Source organism: Crocodylus porosus, unplaced genomic scaffold (genome assembly GCF_001723895.1).
Source record: "Crocodylus porosus isolate Cpor-Errol unplaced genomic scaffold, CroPor_comp1, whole genome shotgun sequence".
Taxonomy (NCBI): domain Eukaryota; kingdom Metazoa; phylum Chordata; order Crocodylia; family Crocodylidae; genus Crocodylus; species Crocodylus porosus.
Genome location: NW_017728949.1, coordinates 8,389,787 through 8,407,858, shown reverse-complemented (window position 1 = coordinate 8,407,858; position 18,072 = coordinate 8,389,787). Strand labels below are relative to the sequence as shown.

Here is an 18,072-nt window from a genome sequence, read left to right as displayed (position 1 = left end):
CCTTTTGTACACCGGAATTGTGTTTCCACTATCATGGTGGCAGTTAGTGAAAGTACAGAGGGAAATATATGTGTTCTTTTGGAAAGGCAAAAGAGAAAGGCTAGCCAGGATAGACCCGTATAAAGCAAGAGAGACAGGGTGATGGGGATGCCGGAGATAGGGTTGTTTGTTTACACAAACTACATTAAGTGCCGTAGATAAAGCAGTAACAGAACGGGAAGGGAAACCATGCTTTAGCCCATTTTTGGCAGGTATGATCTTGAGAAGATGGGGAATGTATGGATACTCTTGGAAAAAGCTATGGGTGTGGCAACCTCCCATTCATTACATAAGAAAGGGAAGTTTTATAAGGAGGTACAAAATAGGACAGGTGGGGTTGCAGGTCCTGAAAGTTCACAAGAGGCTGACAACAGTTGAGAGACAAGAGGGACAGGAAGGCATCAAGTGAGGGACCTTACAGAAGGACGAGTGAAGAAAGTGTGGAGGGACGTGGCTGACAAACAGAAAGGGGAGCACGCTGATCTAGCCTGTCTTATCATACAAAATATCTTGCTGGTGAGAGAGGGACAACATAGATGGAGCTTGGCAAAAACAGCAGTGTTCAAGGGAGAGGTGCAGGAATGAAGGAACAGAGGGGCATGTGCTTTGGGAGTGTACATATGCAAAGGTTATGAGGAAAAGGGTATGTCATTTATTAGTATCAAAAAAATAAGCCAGTCCATAACATGAGATAGTAATTTATTGGTTCATGCCAAAGGGGCCTGAGGACACAATATTAAGGGCACTGTTAGCAAGTATTAAAACCAGTATGTGGCAATTAAGATACCTCTGGGTTTTTAAGGGGCTGGCTTTCACTGAAAGAGAGTGCCTGAAGCCAGGGCTGCCTGAACTGAAATGCTACATTGATCAGGACAAGGAAGAAATTGGAGAAGAGGAGGCAGAGAAGAAATAGAGGAAAAAGGACTGGACATACTTGTTTCACTGAAGCAGAAGAGAGGACTGATGGGATGGATGGAGAGTTTCAGGTGGTTACTGAAGTAATTGGGTTTTGGTAATTTTTTAGAGGGTGGTGAATTGATACTCATGGGGTTCTGTACAAAGAAACAGAGTTCTGTAAGGATTTTTTTGTGGGAAGTTGATGCATGTGTTTTAAGGATTTAATAAATGTAATTGTATGTTTTTGATAGTTGTTTTGCAATATGAAGTCTTGGGAAAACAACGATGCTCAGTATGTGAAGCTTTGTAAATGTAGAGTGATAAAGATGTTTTTAAAAAGTTCCCATTAGTATGTTTGTCCAATGTGAGCCATGTATTTTATAGCCATGCTCAGTGTTGGCTGTACTTCCTCAGCTTTGTAGTTGGTTTCCATTGCTGAGCACATGGTGCTTTTGGCAGATTCAATAATAGACAGTGAACTTAGTAGGATTTCCTTATATGTGATTATAAGATGGGGGGGTCTCCATACCAATTGAGGGAAAACAACCTTGTCATGTATTCAAGTAAATATGGCAAATGAATAATGATGATGTTTATTTCAGTCCTGTGGGCATTCTTGATGTTCCTTATACCAAATCCCACTGCAGTACTTCTAAACTGGGGGTTAGCAACCCATGGCCCATGGGCTGGATCTGGCTCATGGAGCCATTTTATCTGGCCCAATGGGGCTGAGGGTTTTAGTGGCATGGACTTTTGGACTGGTGGGGGTGGTTCCCACGCAGGAGCTGGGTGGCCAGAAGAAGCAATGGTGGTGAGGAACAATAAGTGCATTTGTAGTGGTGGTGGCAGCAGCATGGACCAGGTTGGAAGCAGCCCACACTTGAGGCTAACCATGTGGCTAAAGCAGACTCTGCTCCACCACATTGCTGACCCCCTGCTCTAGACTGGTGGTTTCTCTTATGTTGTATCTGTGGGATCCTCCCTGTTGTCACCTCATCCCTACGGTTTTATAAAATGTTTTAAGTTTCATCACCACAACAAGACCACTTCTATAAATGCAAGTTTCTTTGATACTCTTCTTCGATTCACACTCTTACGTAGGATTTTGCACATATAAGGAGTCCAAAAGTGTCTGCCCACAAATACTGAACATATTTTTAAATCAGTCAACTTTTACACTATAGTAGTTATTTATATGCATCTCAAGCCAGTGCTAAAAATGAAGTTGGCCCAATATATTGCATCACTGTATAATGTACTGGATTGTAAATCATGACTAAAATCAAGAATGGCCAAGATATCCTTAGTTATGATAATTAACACTTTGTTTTATGAATACTTCCACCACTTCCTGTAAAGTATAATTCAATATGAATAAAGATAGCAGAATCTGACTTACTGTTACTCAAACTTGACAGCCAATAGACAACTGAATACTAAAGGGAAAGAGTGTGGGGGTCAGATGACCCCAGTTAAGTGCTTGTCTAGTCTCCTCTTAAAGACCTCCAAGGTAGGGGAGAGTACCACTTCCCTTGGAAGCCCATTCTAGATTTTGGCAACCTTCACTGTAAAGAAATTTTTCCTAATGTCTAATCAAATCTGCTTTCCATCAGTTTATGGCCATTGTTCCTAGTAACCCCGAGGAGCGCCCTGGTAACCAGTATACCCTATTCCTTGCTGGCCCCCTCTGATGAATTTGTAGACAGCCACAAGTTCCCCTCTCAGCCTTCTTTTGCAAAGGCTGAAGAGATCCAGTTCCCTCAATCTCTCTTCATAGGATCTTACCTGTAGGCTTATAACCATAATTTGTCATACATTTTGATAGAAAGCACTGTGAAATAGGGAGCATCTTTTTCTTCTGCGTTTATAAATTTAGCACAAAGCAACCTGAGATGTCAGGTTGATGAGAGTGGCTAAAAGCAACTTCCATAATAAAATAATAAAGAGGATATAGTAAAAAGTTATTGTTCACAGCAGCTACTTTAGCATAATCAGCTTAATAAACTTGTATTTGTTTTGTTTTAGTAATTATTATACCTGGCAAAAAAGGCAGCCTATTCTTTTGTGTTATAATTTTTTCAAATGAACAAACTGATGTCAAAAATATTTGTAAAAATAAACATTTTCCCCCAGGAAATGGTGGAGTTAGTCATTTAAAAGGAAGAGGGTAAGACTATGGGAGGAAAAAAAGATCAGCTATAAGAAAAAAACAAGAAAAAATCATCTGTAATGACTGCTTGTCATGATTCTGCAGGGCTTCATTTTGTCAGCTATGCTGGAAAGAATATTAAGGTTCAAACAGTTGTTCTCATAATTTTTCCTCTTTAATATCAAAGAATCTGTTCTCATAAACTCTTTTCATGTTAGAATACCCAAAACTATTCCCACTAGCCATCTCTTTAGGGGAATAGTTAATATAATTGTTCAGAACAAGATTTAGATGTGCACATCAAACTATTTACCATTAATGGATTTCTTGTTATGGTTTAAGAAATGGATATTCTAATATAAAAATAAAACACAAAAAGCCATTAAAACTTCAAAATTAGTAATAAAGTGACTTATTTTCCATATTTTTTCCACTTTATTTCCAAATAACTAACTTCCTTCCACCTTATGATGCTTCCTGGTAGATAAGAATACCAGAAGAGGGCAGCTCCCAGAGTATAGTTTCATAGTTTGTAGGGTCTGAAGGGACCTGAGCAGATCATCAAGTCCGACCCCCTGCCATGGCAGAAAAGAGTACTCATCTATCCTCCTCTTAAAGACCCCCAGGGTAGGAGCCAGCACCACTTCTCTTGGAAGTTGGTTCCAGATCCTAGCCACCCTGACTGTGAAGTAGCACCTCCTGATATCTAACCTAAACCTACCCTCTGCCAGCTTGTGACTGTTATTTCTGGTCACTCCTGGTAGTGCTTGGGGGAACAGGGACTCCCCCAATGCCTGCTGATCCCCCCTGACTAGTTTGTAACAGATCACTAGATCCCCTCCGCAGCCTTCCCTTGTGGAGGCTGAACAGGTTCAGGTCCCTGAGCCTCTCCTCATAGGGCCTGCCCTGCTGCCCCTGATCACGCAAGCACTGGTCATGGTCACTGCAGTCCACTGCACTGTTTCCAACACTGGCAAATATCACTTGTCTCAGAGGAAGGTTCAAGAAAGTGTGTGACAGGTGAACATTGGCTCACCATATATACTTTCCATTCTCCTTGAGCTTAGGGATGGATTGTGCCATGTAGCACCCAGGATTGTCACTCTTGAAGATGCAAGATCCCATAAAGTACATAGTTTTTAAAAGATTCTTTGTATGTGAAATCCTGCCCTTTCTGAACTCAATGGCAAAACACCCATTGACTTAAATAGGGCCAAATTTAACATGCCTAGTTCTCTTCACTTTTCCTCATATGTCATGCCTTCCATACACTTTATCATTTTGGTCATTGACTTCTGGACCCTCTCTAATTTTTCCACAGCTCCAATATAACCTTCTTGCAGGTAAAATGACTTCATCAGGCATCCTGAGATAAAGAAGCCTTCTTCTGCTGTTTCTTTACCCTCTGTCTCTATAATGCTGTCCAGTAATGGAACATATTGATGTTGGCTACTAAATATGACAAAAGTAGCTATCATTAAAGGCATGCCCAAGTTAACTGCAATCACTATCCTGCGTTGCCACTACTATCCTACTAAAAATGGTCCCAAAAATAAAGGGAAAATTCCCCTCCCCTTTATACTGGCTTAAGTGAAAACAAAATTACCCGCTCCCCCTATCTTTTTAACAGCTGCTATGGTGCTTACTAAAGAGCTTGCAGCAGGTGGTACCATCTCTAGCTGCAAAATTCCAGCCTAAACAATTCTACTTCCCAGCTGTAAACAAGTTTTGAAAATATGATGGTGACTCAGCGTGTTCAGCTGAACTATTATTATCATCATCATTATTATTATTATTAATCATTAGTATTAGAGGAAATAGGCACTGCTCCTCCTTTCCACTGATCAGCAACTATGAGCAATGCCTCTTCTAGTCTGGCAGATGACTAATTAACTGATAAAACATAGGTAATAGTGGGTGCATCTATATGTGCTATTAGCATGAAGCAATAAACTCCAGCGCAATTTGCACCAGAGTTTATTGCTCCTAGACAAGCTGTTTGAACATGTGCCCGGGACTGCAGCACATTGAGCTGGAATTGAGCATCCCCAGCTGGCAGGGGGCCCCAGGGGTCAGCCTGTGAGCCCATGGTTGCTATGACTTGGCTCAAAGTGCTCTGGAGGGACTGGCTGGGGCATGAGGGTGCTACAGTGTGGGGCTAGCCAGCAGGTATCCCCGCACTGTAGCACCCTTGTGCCCCAGCCAGCCCTGGTCAACATCTATGCATATGTTCTGGTGGAGTAAATAACTCCACTATAGGATAGTATTTGTGTTGGGCAGTACTATCCTACAGTGGAGGTAATTAATTTACTCCAGCCTAACAGCCCTGCACATGTAGATCCTGATGCTTTACTGTGGAGCTAATTAGGTAACCTCACAGTTAGTGTCTCATGTACATGCTCCCACCAGGTACAGTTCTGGTCCCTTGTGTTCAAGAATGATAAATTCAAGCTGGAACATATACAAAGAAGGGCTGCTAAGATACAGGGGAATGGAAAGTGATAGATATGAAAGGAGACTAAAACAGCTTTACTTATTTAGCCTGACAGGTATAAACCGTATCAGCTGGAAATAAGAGGAAGGTTTCTAACCATCATAGCAGCAAGATTTTGGAACAGTCATCCAACAGAACTAGAAGAGGCAAAAAAACCCCAAACAAAAAGACCGAACCCCCCGCCCCACATACACACACCAACCCCACCCCCAGCTAAACCAAAGACAAACCAAAAAAAACCTAACTGATTTTAGAATGGTGCTTGAAAATTTCTCAAAGGTATTACATGGTATGGGGGTCTGAAGTAGCAAGGGACTGGATCCAGTGACTCAGGAGATCCCTTCTAGTCCAAAATTTCCACCTGCCAAATGTGCAATGTGCACTGCTACCTTTTGCCTGTCTCAGGATGGACTGAGGAACGATGGGATCATCACAAAGAACTGGCAACACCAAGTTAACAATAAGAATCATAGGATCGTAGAAAATTAGTGTTGGAAAGGACCTCAGGATGTCATCTAGTCCAACCTACTGCTCAAAGCAGGACCATCTTCAACTAGATCATCCCAGCCAAAGCTTTGTCCAGCTGGGTCCTAAAAACCTCCAAGGATGGTGATTCCACAACCTCTCTGGGTCACATGTTCCCATTGGTGATGTATAGGGGGTGCACGCAGGTGCATGTGCACCCTGTGAGATTGGCAGTGCACTCCCTGAAAGAAGTGCCGCCGATGCTACCAGCAGTGCCTGCGGGTGGTTGTTGCTTGCCTCTCCCTCCCTCTCACTGCCAACACCGCCAGTGGCATCTGTGGGTGGTCACTGACCACCATTGGCTGCTGCCACCGGCAACATCTGGGGGTGGTCACTGACCATCGGTTGGCACTTGCCATCCCCTCCCACTGCCAACACTGCCATAGCCACCTGCGGGAGCTCCCCGCTTAGCCCGCCTCCGCCGCTGAAACTGCTGTGGCTGCCTGCAGGAGCTCCCATTCACTGTCGCCACACCCCTGCCACCGCCACTGCTGCCTGCAGGTGGTCGCTGTGCCCCCCCACCAGCCTCTGGGGGAACGCATCGCTCATGCCTGTTCAAGTGTTTTACTACCCTCCTAGTGAGAAAATTCTTCCTAATATCAAACCTAAACTTCCCTTGCTGCAACTTGAGACCATTGCTCCTTGTTCTGTCATCTGCCAATCTGCCACCATTGAGAACAGTCCAGCTCCATCCTCTTTCAAACCACACTTTGGGTAGTTAAGGGCTGCTATTAATTCCCCTCTCAGTCTTCTCTTCTCCAGACTAAATAAGCCCAGTTCCCCCAGCCTCTCCTCATAAGTCATGTGCCCCAGCCCCCTCAACATTTGTATACCATACTTTTATAGTCTGTTCTCTCATATTCCCCTTCTTCCCCATCCCCCATGATATAGTAGGTGATGCCAAATGCTGATGTTTAAAACTAAGACACACTGAGATACAGCTTGGAGAATCTTTCTATATATAAATCAAAAAACCTTTTATTTGTAAATATTAGGGCCCAAGTCCTTAACTGGTGAGAATCAGCACCACTTCACTGAGGTTCCAGAAGGGGCTTAAAGCATTAGAAACCAGTTCCTTTCTCTATAATCATCATTTCCAATCAAATGCCAAGAGAAACTCTAAGTCTGTAATAACACCTATGTATTATTGATATAAAAAGGTGTAAAAGTATGCACCTGAGCCCTTACAGAAAGCATAAAAAGAAAGATCCATGTCCAAATTGTTTATTGTGTAATCTAATGCAAACAAAATATGATCCTTAGGAATCCTTACTGAAATGTGTAGTTCCTGAGCCTGTAATTCAGAACATGTTTGCTAAATATCATTCTGTCCGTTTTTCTAACTTGCTGAATATTAGACCTACAAGAACAAAAGATATGCAAGTGTAGGCAATAAATAAACCAATCTAAAAATACTAACCAAAGACAATAGCAGTGTCAACCTGACATAGCTTTGGAAGGTTTTATAATTCATCTTGTTATTTTGAAAAAAAACTTTGTGCAGCTGTGCACTTAGTTTGGAGTCTAGGTAAATGTGTTGTTTTTATACCTCAAAATTTTCCATCCTTGGTTTGAAGAAAGCCTTGCTCCCCATTTTATGGAACATTGCTATAGAGTCCCCACGCTGAAAAGTGGGTGCTTAAAGACACACAGATGTTTCTGCTTTTGCTACGTTCCCCCTCTTTCTGCTGATACCTGACATGCCCACCCAGGGGCCATCTTTGTAAAATATACAAATAGATTTCTTCTTTTCTTTGGCTTTTGGCTTCTTTACCATAACTTTTCCCTGTAGGCCATGTAGGATACCATGTCCATTATCAGGACTATAATAGCTGCTATGGCAATAAAAGCATACTAAGACACTGTACACTTTCAAGTATAAAGAAAAAAGGAGGCTCAGGAATGAAAATGCTCTGATTATTTCATAACTCACAGGACTGACCAAATTCTTAGCTATAAAAATGGCACAGCTGCATTATTTTCTCTTTAACACTAGATCAGTGAACTAGATCTAGCAAGAAGTGCTAGAGTTTCATAAGATTCTTAAAAGAAATTGTGTACTACTAAAATTGCTGCCTGCTCTGGCACTGCATTCAGTAAAAATGCAATGAAATTCTCGAAGTACCTATTTTCTAAATTCCAGTGCAGAAATTTAGTTTGATCATTAGAGGCAGGGCATGAAGAGCCATCTTCATATTTACATGTATGAGAGACAATGCATGCATAAATAATACACTATGGAGGTATATTTTATCTCTGGTGGACTGCAAGCAATGAGCAAAGGATATGGACCATGCACTTGCCTATTCTTTACTTAAAGTCTTACTGGCTAATTCTGGCCTTCATCCTTGCATACAGATGCCACACTGGAGTTGCAGAGTCCACAGGAAAATTGCTGCAGTAATTCAGGACCACTGCCAGCAGCCTTGCACACTCACCACTCCAGCAGATGCTGGCACAGATCCAGTCTGATGAGGATTCTGCACTGCTCAGTTTCCCACTGCCAGCCTTGGTAGGGACTGAACAAAGCTGGTGGCAGCTTCTGCCCTGTGGCGGTTTAGAATCCAGAGGATACATTCATCCTGCTGGGCTGGACTTTCATTGCTGTGTTTCTCAGGAATAGCACACTGAGTCCCTTCACATATTAGCAAAAAATACCCTGGGATGCAACAAATGCTCTTACCAGAATAATGTTACATGTTATTTAGGACTAAATCATGCCCGGCAAGTACATGTTGGCACTGACCCACAAGAAGCTCTGGCAGTAGCGTGACTCAAGCCAGATGGTGCGGAGAGTGTGGGGACTAGTGTCTTGGCTTCCCTTAGCCCCTGATGGTGTGGCTCATGGCATATGCTCAGAAGGAAAGGATGGGGAGTGCAGAGTGTGTGACTGGTACTTATGCAGAAGCTTCATGCAACCCTTCACAGATAGGGCAAGTTTGGTTCCTGATTTAAAAACCTGTAGGGACAGGAGTGTTTCAGAAAAAAAAAAAATACAGATATGGATTGCTCATTGGCATTTTGTTCTGAAAATTTCTAGATTTGTGGATGTTCTTATATATAGTTCTGCAAACTGAGTTTGGTTTTGTGTTTGTCTCTTTTTACAAGGTGCATATATATGGAAGAAGGAAGAGAGAGCAAGTGAGTGAGACCTTGGCTCTTATATTATTAAAGCAATTAAAGTGTTTTCTCTTCAGTGTCAACCACCATACTTGCATTTTTCTAAAGCTCTGGCTGATGTTTGCATTTTTTACTCTTTAATCTTTAATTCTCTTGGCAGCCTAAAAAAGGGCACAGATTACTTTAAGGGAGATGGAGGGGCATTATTTTAGTTACAAGTCATCAGGGAAAACTTACAAGATGTAAATACTGTATAATTCTGTAGTCTACCAATTGAAAAACAAATTCACTCCTGGGTTTGCAAAATCAGAAACTGTAGCCAGAACACAAGTTGCCGGGTTTCATCAAAACCAAACCTGCCTTTGCTGCTTGGTGATCTAGTAGATAGTTTCTTGATTACTTCCTCTTTATTAATTACTATAACAATCTCTTAAGTTTGATTTCACAAAAGAACTATGTTGAGGAAAGTGCTGAAAACTGGCAAAACCGCATTAATGCCAATGAAGGTAATCTCTACTGAGCTGCATCCGGTGCAGTCATTTACACCTATGTGAAGTACTGGCAGAGGGGTATCCAATGCTGCCCAGACCTGTTTAGCATTCTGCATAGGTACCTAAGGAGTGAGGCAATACATGCTCAGATTTTGCTCTACCAGTCTCACTGAGAAACTGATTTTATCTCTGCATTCACCTTCACATGGAACCACTTAGTGCAAATGTACCAGTTCTAAAAGTTTAATATTCTACCCTTTGGATACTGAACTCATTTGCCAGTGTAAGCAAGGACTACATTTGCCTGTAATTCAAACTGTGCTGAATAATCAGATATGGCAGCAGCATGGGAAAACAAATAGCTCTGTTTTATCCCGAGAACATGGGCAGCACGGACTGTGCTTATCAATCTTCTTCATAGTTCTAAAAACCAGACCTCTTCAAAGTTCCCTCTTTTCTGACAAGAAGTCCAGATCTCTTAATTAGTCTCATCATTTAAAATTTCGAAGACCAGGTAATGTTACAGTCGTCCTTACCCCGTCTTTTCCAAGTCATCAAATATCCTTCCTAATGGCATGACTCATCAGAACTGCTGGTTATGGTATTCCAGATAGGGTCAAATTAGCGCTTCTCACAGTAACACTATCACCTCTTTTGTATTTTCTCCCTTTATTAATAAACCAGTCTTATGTCTTTTCCAGAAGAGCTATGCATACGGTTGTTGTTAAGCTAAGGGAAGACGTATGTTGAGACTGTTGTGGAAGAGATAGCTCCCACCAACAAGATATAAAGGTTTTTAATAAAATTAAAGAATGGGGAATAAAGGCATGAGCTCAGTAAAATGAAATATTCTTCCTTTCATGAATTCTCCCATTTGAGCTACCCTTTGTGTGAAAACATGAGACCTCCTGTGAAAAAGTCTTACCTTTTTAAGCAGATGGTAGAGGGTCAAGGCTGCTGTGTCCAGTTGTTAAAGAACCAGGAAGGCTCTCTGGCTCCTGTACAAAAATATCAACAAATATATTAAATTCTGGCTCAGTTTGAATTTAGTGTAAATGCATCATAACAGCTCTGACCGGGCCTCGTTATTATTTTTTTTTAATCTGGTCAATTGGGGCATAGTAGCTCAGATCCTTTGCTCTGCCCACCTCCTTTGAATGTAGACATCAGGGAGCCAACAAGGAGCAGTCTTCACGCTGGTCCTGGTACAGAAGCCTGGAAGCTGTCTGGAGCCAAGCCAGCTGATACCAAAAGCCTTTTGTCAGATGGGGACAGGTAAGGGGCAGCTTCCCAATGCTCTGGACCACACCTCAGCTGGGGTAAAACTCTAAAACTTCATTGATTGCAATGGGGTGGCATCAGTTCACAGCAGCTGAAGATATGGCTCTAGAGCTCTATTTAAAATCCTTTCTTCAAACTATTCCTTCCTCACTCGTAAAATTGTAGCCATTAACAAGCTTAAGATGAATAGGTTATGATAATATCTGTAGTACTCCCCGAACACCCTTTTACTTATTTGAAGAAATGCTTTGGCTCCATGATAATTAGCGGGTTTAAAGGACCACAAGTGCATCTTTATCATAGATACCCTTCCCTTATTCTCTTAGCTATATCTTTGAGTAAAGGACAGAAAGGAGATTTTTAAAAGTACAACAGGTAGCTGGGAACCAAAGTTCTCGCTGCTCACCAGTGGCATTAGCTACTGAACTGCCATATGTACATTTGAACACCTACTTCATACATTATGGGTAAAGGTGTCCATACCTATAGTTCCCAGCACTGCCCATTATTAATCCAGACTTCAACTGCTTAAGATATTGCCCAGTTTCAGCCTTTTACATTCAAATCTTCCAGGCCAGATGTCTATCATAGGTTATTCTTTGTTTCTTTTTTTAAGATTCAGCAAAAGATGTCAGATATTTCCAGGAATGAAAGTAGAGAGATATAAGGTGGTTGGACCATGTTAAAAATGATGAAAAAATAGAAATAAAATTATATGTGATCAGGTAATTAAGGACTATCAAAACAAATGCACCTGGAACTGAATGAAGGTTGCAAAGGTAACCGCAACTCAGGCATTTCCTAATTTTTGAGTGCTTGACTTAGCTTTATAATATACCTTTATTGTAGGCTTTGTGTGCATACGCACTCCATGTTATTGGCAACAGGCTGTGTTAATTACAGTTTTTCACCAATTTGTTTAATTTGTATTTAGCTTTGTTCTGAAACATCTGACAGGTTTTGCTTCCTAAATATTACATCTTGAAGAGGAAGGTTTCATAAAATTCTGACAGTGAATTAATATCAAGTGACTGCTGCATTCTACAGCACAGACCCTCGGTAGAGCACACCATTCACCTCTGTGCAGTAATTAGTTACATTAAATGAGCTCTGTAGAAATGAGGCTCCAGCCTGCATTGATTTTACTCACCCGCAGGATGCAGAGGAATTTTAAAATAAACTAATTAAATTTGCTGTGGCTCAGCAGAACGATCAATGTGCTACAGACAGTGGAGCCTATTCAGCACTTCCAGCCCTGACAGGCATTCTGATGTGTTGCCTGTGCAAAATAATGCTATGTGGTCTGATCTGGGGGAGGGGAATCTATATCTATAGGGAAGGTTGTTTACAGTGGATAGAGATTTTAGACAAGGATATAAACAGAAGCATTGAAAAATCTGTAAAACGTACAGTGATTTGCTAGATTAATAAGCCAGCACTTTCATGCTTTCCAGTAATGCTGGGGTTGGACATGTGCTCTTTAACGTTCTTAAACTGTACAAAATGTGCCAAGCTATAACTTATGGCTAAAGCCAAGTGAGCAACAGGTTTTCTATGCCAGGAAAGTTTTAGAGGTTTCAGAAATGTTCCTTTTGTAAACTGGAATGAAACTAAGGCCCTTCAAAGATGTCTGCATAAGATGAGAGCCACCCCTACCAAGTAGCCAGTATCTAGCAGCCCAGAAGTTAGGGCATCATCTGGAATGTGGAAAATAAAATTTAAGTTCAGAGTGTGAAATAAGCCAGAGAAAGGACTTGAACTTGATCTTACTGGGTGCATCTACACATGAAATTAATGCGATGCAATAACGTCTGGGGCATATTGCATGTTTACACACACGCCCAGGACCATGGTGTGCTGAGCCATGTTAAAGCAGCCCCAGCTGGCAGGGAGACTGGGGGGTCAGATTGCCTGCCTGAGGCTGCTCTGACTTTGCTCAGCATGTTTCAGGGGGGCTGGTTGGGGCACGAGGGTGTTTTAGTGTGAGGGCTAGCTGGCAGGCAGCACCTGCACTGAAGCACCCTTGTACCCTAGCCAGACCTGCCAGCATCTACTCATGCACTGTGCACTAAATAACACCGCCACAGGATAGTACTTTTATTTACTTATGGCAGAGTTAATTAGTTTACTATGGACTAATAGGACCGCATGTGTAGATGCTGAAACTATTGCAGAGCTTATTAGGCAGCTCCAAGGTAAAAAAAAGTTTTATGTAGATGTGCCCACTATGTCTTAAACTGGTCTTAAGAATTAGGTCCTGCTCTGCCACACACATACTTTCTTGTTTTGGTGAGAAAAACATTCTTAGCAGAAGATTCATTGTAACTTGCAAATTCCCACAAGAAGTCTTTGTTCACACTAAGCAGCATTTTCCAACCTAAATAGGGTTGCTGGAAAGTTCCTAAGAAGTAAGTTCCACCTACTCTTCCTTTAGAAGCTGTATTTCTTGCTTTTAAGCACGATGATATAGAACCTCAAGAAATGCACCTTGTCGCAGTCATGATAATCTGAACTAGCTGGGGACTTGCTCTACATAGTTCATAACATGCATCTGCTCACAACCTTGAAAATGAAAACTTCTTTTAAATAGTATGAACACTTATCACTTGCAGAATAACATTACTTTAGTACTCAGAACAGGATTTATTTTCATGCAAGTTATTTCTGTATGTGTAAAAAGCATCAGGCTTTTTACCTGTGCTTATATGAGTCAGCCTGGCCTCATGAATAGAGCACTAGACTGGGACTCAGGGGGCACACCTCAAAACTGTTTGAGGAGCTGCAAGCCACATGCGGCACACATGCAACCATTCACCATGCTGCATGTGGCACCAACATTTAATACCAGGAACTCCTGGTATAAAAAAAAAAACTGCTGCAAAAAAATGGGGCAATGCCCAGCTTCTTTTAGGCCTGTTTTTTTTCTAACCCCAGGATCTACTGTGGTCAAAAAATGCCCTTGAACTCTAAAGTAGCAGTGCAGGAAATGTCTGTATGTGCAGCATATGGCACCACAGATGGGTCTGCAGCACCACATATCAGCACTTGTCTGGACGTGCTCAGGATGTCTGAGTTCTCTTCCTGAGTCTGCTGGTGATACTGGGAAAGTAATTTGACCTCTCTATGCCTCAGCTTCCCTATGCATAACATAATGTTAAAGATACCTGTTTCCTTTGTAAAACATTTTGTGATCTATAACAGTTACTGTTACAATATGTAAATAAAAGGCCTGGTTCTTTCTCATTTATAGGAAGGCTATTTTACAGTGAGCCACTTGAAGCTGTCTGTATACTATCTAAGTGATGTAAAGGGGCCATCTTGCACTTGAAAATCAGGCTTAAAACTTCTTGGATTTTCTTTTCAACCTTTTTCATACTGATATAACACATTAAAATATGATCAATAGATTTCATAAAACTAACAACTTTTATATTTATTTCCTGTAATTTAAGCATGCATTCAATAAAAAGAGCCCCTGTCCTTTCCTGCAGATTTAGACAGAGACTGGGGTGCAGGAAAAAAAAAATCATTGTAACTAGCTGGTATCCAAAAAATATGAAACCTTCAGAATCTGTCCACCATTTCCCTTTCTCGTCTTGGAAACACAGTGTGCTATCATTGCTCATGAAACTCTCTATTTGATTTAGACCCTTTTGTGGGCAAGCTATTCTAAGAAGATGGACCTTTTCACTCTTGCATAGCTGCAGTAACTTCACTAAGATGCTTTCCAGATTTTGAATTAAGACAGCAAACCTTTCTGATGAAGGGCCTTATCATTTCATATATTACGCCTGCAGAGTTTAAACAATACCAGTAACCAAAAAAAAAAATTTGATTGCCACCAATTATTTTTAAGTATTTTGCCCAACAATACCTTAGAAACATTAGCCTGCAAGGTTAAGTACCAACATTCAAAAAGTCTAAGTCTGAATTGATTAATTCTTTGCAGATTAGTCTAAAATGAACTGATAAGCAAGTGAATAGACATTCACTTTTGATTCTAGAAATGTAGCCACATGCCAGCAGTGGCTCAGTCCAGAAACTGGGGTGCCTTAGAGCATGCCTCCCTGCTCAGCTAGAGCAGACAGCTTGGGTCAAGGCTACCCTGCCGACCCTGTGAAGGTGCAAAGCATCAGGGGATGAGGGGGACTGAGAGTTAACTTGCATCTGGAGGGGAACTGGGACAGAAGTTCAATAAACTGATTTAACCTAAATCAGTTAAGTCTAATTCTATAGCCAACCAGGTTTATCTTAAACTGGTTTTGGCCATTTTGAAAGTGATTTATGGGTACTGAACTTCAGCTGTGTTAGAGATTTGAACCAGTTTAACCCATATGAGAGTCTGCATATGGCCCATATCTGTTAACATTGAAGCATTCCTTAAATCTTTTCCCTATAGTATTTTATTTCCCCCCTCCTTCTAACAGTAGCAGGGTTTAGGCCCAGATAAAAATCTTAATTTTCAAAGAGAATATAAGAACCTCTCTATACCTGAGGAACTGCACTATTTGCTTTTAGTTTTAGTTAGATTTTCAAATTACTCCAAAACAAAGGTAAAATCTATCTGAATTTCAAATGGTGCTGATTTGGAGAAAGAGTTTCAGGAAGAGATGGATATCTGGAAGGCAGATGATACTAGCATAAATTTTCAAGGTTCAGCTGAAGCCAATGAAGCTGCACAGATTAATAGCAGATGAGGATTTGGCCCTGAGATTTGGATAGGCTTGGAGCCAGACAGTTCTACTTTTGAACTAAAGATCAGTCCCAAGTGCAATCCAACCTGAGAAATAAACAGATCTACAATGAAACCATTGTCACACATTTGCACTATAAGTTTTATCAGTTATGAGGCGCACATAATTCAGTGCATTTTTGCTTTCTACCAACACTGTGAGCTCAGTTGTTAACACCATTGGGAAATACTTCCTATCCAGCTAATCTCAGCAAAGCTCTAACACCCAAAACAAACAGAACAACACTTGCCAACACAAATCTATTTATTGTAAAAGCTATTAAATTACTTCTGCATTATGAATGACTGGATTAACTCAAACACGTTTTAATTCCCAACAGTTAAGTAGCACTACTTGTGCAATGAGAGGAAAAGGGTACAGCCTACAGAAATCTCCTTTACACTAAAATAATCCATGGCAAATTCATGGCACAAAAAGCACAAGTAAAGTCTACTGATTCATAAAAGACATGTTGGCATTGCTGCTACTAATCTGAATAAAAGGTAAAGAACATTGTGCCAGTCTTGGTTGCTACTATTAGGTTGCAACATGAAAGATTAAAAGTTCTCTAAGCATTGGAAGATCCTGGATGTCTGCGGCCTAAATTATACAGTACACTGTTCAATCATTTATGGAAATCAAGGTTAGCAGTGTCAGTAATGCTGGCTTCAGAGGGAATGGTTCTCATTGTCTTGGCAGGAAGTAACTTAGCTACATTAGTGGCACTGATGAGAGAGGAGAAAAGAATTAAAATGAAAAAAGACAAGGAAAAGGCAAAAGGTAAAAATATGAATACATCAATATTTTCACAGCTTGCTTAAACAGACCTATTAGGAGCCAAAGAGGCTTGTGTTCTGGGAAACACTAACTGTGTTAGACAGACAGATAACTGCTGAAGTAAATGAAAATATATAGTGTCTGACTTTTACTCATGGTAGCTCAAACAGTTTATCCAATTGTGTAACTAGGATCAAAATAAATTGTTAAGATGAAAATTAGTGCTGAGGTGCTTGCAACATTTTGCAGAGTGCAGCAATATAGGCCTGTCATTAACATTCCCTCTTTTTAACTACAACTTGTTTCCTTTGTAGTCACTCGGTGAGGACAGATCTGGAAGCTGTTTTCTTGATGCTGTCAAAAGGAATTTTAATTCATTGTCTGAAAGATATAACACCTGCTATTTTATTTCTATAATTTATTATGTAATGAGTGCCTATAAATTCTTATGATTGCTTAAAAGGCCTGTTAAATGAATTGCTGGCATTTTTCTTCTTTGTTCATCAGCAAACAAGAAACATTTTGGTTCACTATAAGTTTTTTCTCTCTCTGTGGTCATAGACAAAGTAAAAGGATTCTTTGGTGTGATTATACTTACCCAATGCTAATATATGAGTTTGGTCCCTAAGGGTGTGTGCAGATGAAACAGGGGCCCTAAACGGAAGCAGTGGGTTTTAAAAAACACCACTTCAATTTAGGGCTGATTAAACCCCTATGTTGTGCACACACCCCACTGATTTACCTACCTCTCTGGCAGGGAGGGGAGGGCAAGCTGCCAGCAGGCAGAGCAGTCCCTGGGCTGTGGGGGGAGGGGGTTTCCCTCCACAGCAGCAGCGGGCCCCCCCAGGCAACACCTGCTCACAGGCACCGGTCTTGGGCGGTTTCAGCAAAGCACTGGGCCCCACGCAGCTCAGGCAGGCAGCCAGGCTCCAGGGGTAAAATAGGGGTGTGTGTGTGTGTCAGTCTCAACGCTTTTCTTGGTTGAGCCTGATTCCCTGGGCAGCTGCCAGGCTGCTTGCAGGGCTTCCTGCAGAGCCATGGAGCTGCACAAAGCCTGGTGCTTTGCTCCTCGGCTGTAGGGGCAGCAAACTAAAACTCCTCAAAGGAGTTTTAGTTTGCTGTGCCCCAAGTCATTTAAGGCGCGTTACACCGCTGACTTTCCTACAGCAGCTGGAATTAAGGTGCAATATGCCACCAATGCGTGCAAACACTGACACCACTACAGCAGTGCAAAATCATTTAGCCCACTTTAAAGTGTCATGCACACACGCTTCTTGTTTCATCTATACATGGCCTAAGAAAAGGGCTTCATAAGACCCTCAAAACTAACTGAATATTATTGCACATGTGCAGATTGCAATTTTTGCCATTCTCCCTTAGAAGCTTTGACTTTCAGTTGTCAATGAAACTGGTAGTCTCTATATGAATATAGAGTGAATGGGTGCATCTCATTAAGTGTGCATGTGTGGCTTGTGGTGCATGTAAAGTGTGCATGTGTGGCTTCCAGCCAGGCTCTGAGCAGCTGGCTCAGCACTGCTGCTGTCCCGGGAGGCCCCAGGACCCCAC

The 18,072-nt window shown here is 41.4% G+C and overlaps 1 protein-coding gene across 18 annotated transcripts in view; it reads right to left on the bottom strand.

The window, feature by feature from the left end:
• MAP2 (microtubule associated protein 2) overlaps positions 1–18,072 on the bottom strand; it is a 364,315-nt gene that overhangs the window by 141,380 nt on the left and 204,863 nt on the right. For all 18 annotated transcript variants that reach the window (XM_019553948.1, XM_019553947.1, XM_019553954.1 and 15 more), the window contains one exon: positions 10,641–10,713. The gene's annotated coding sequence lies outside the window, so the exon portion shown is untranslated. The remainder of the gene's footprint in view (positions 1–10,640; positions 10,714–18,072) is intronic.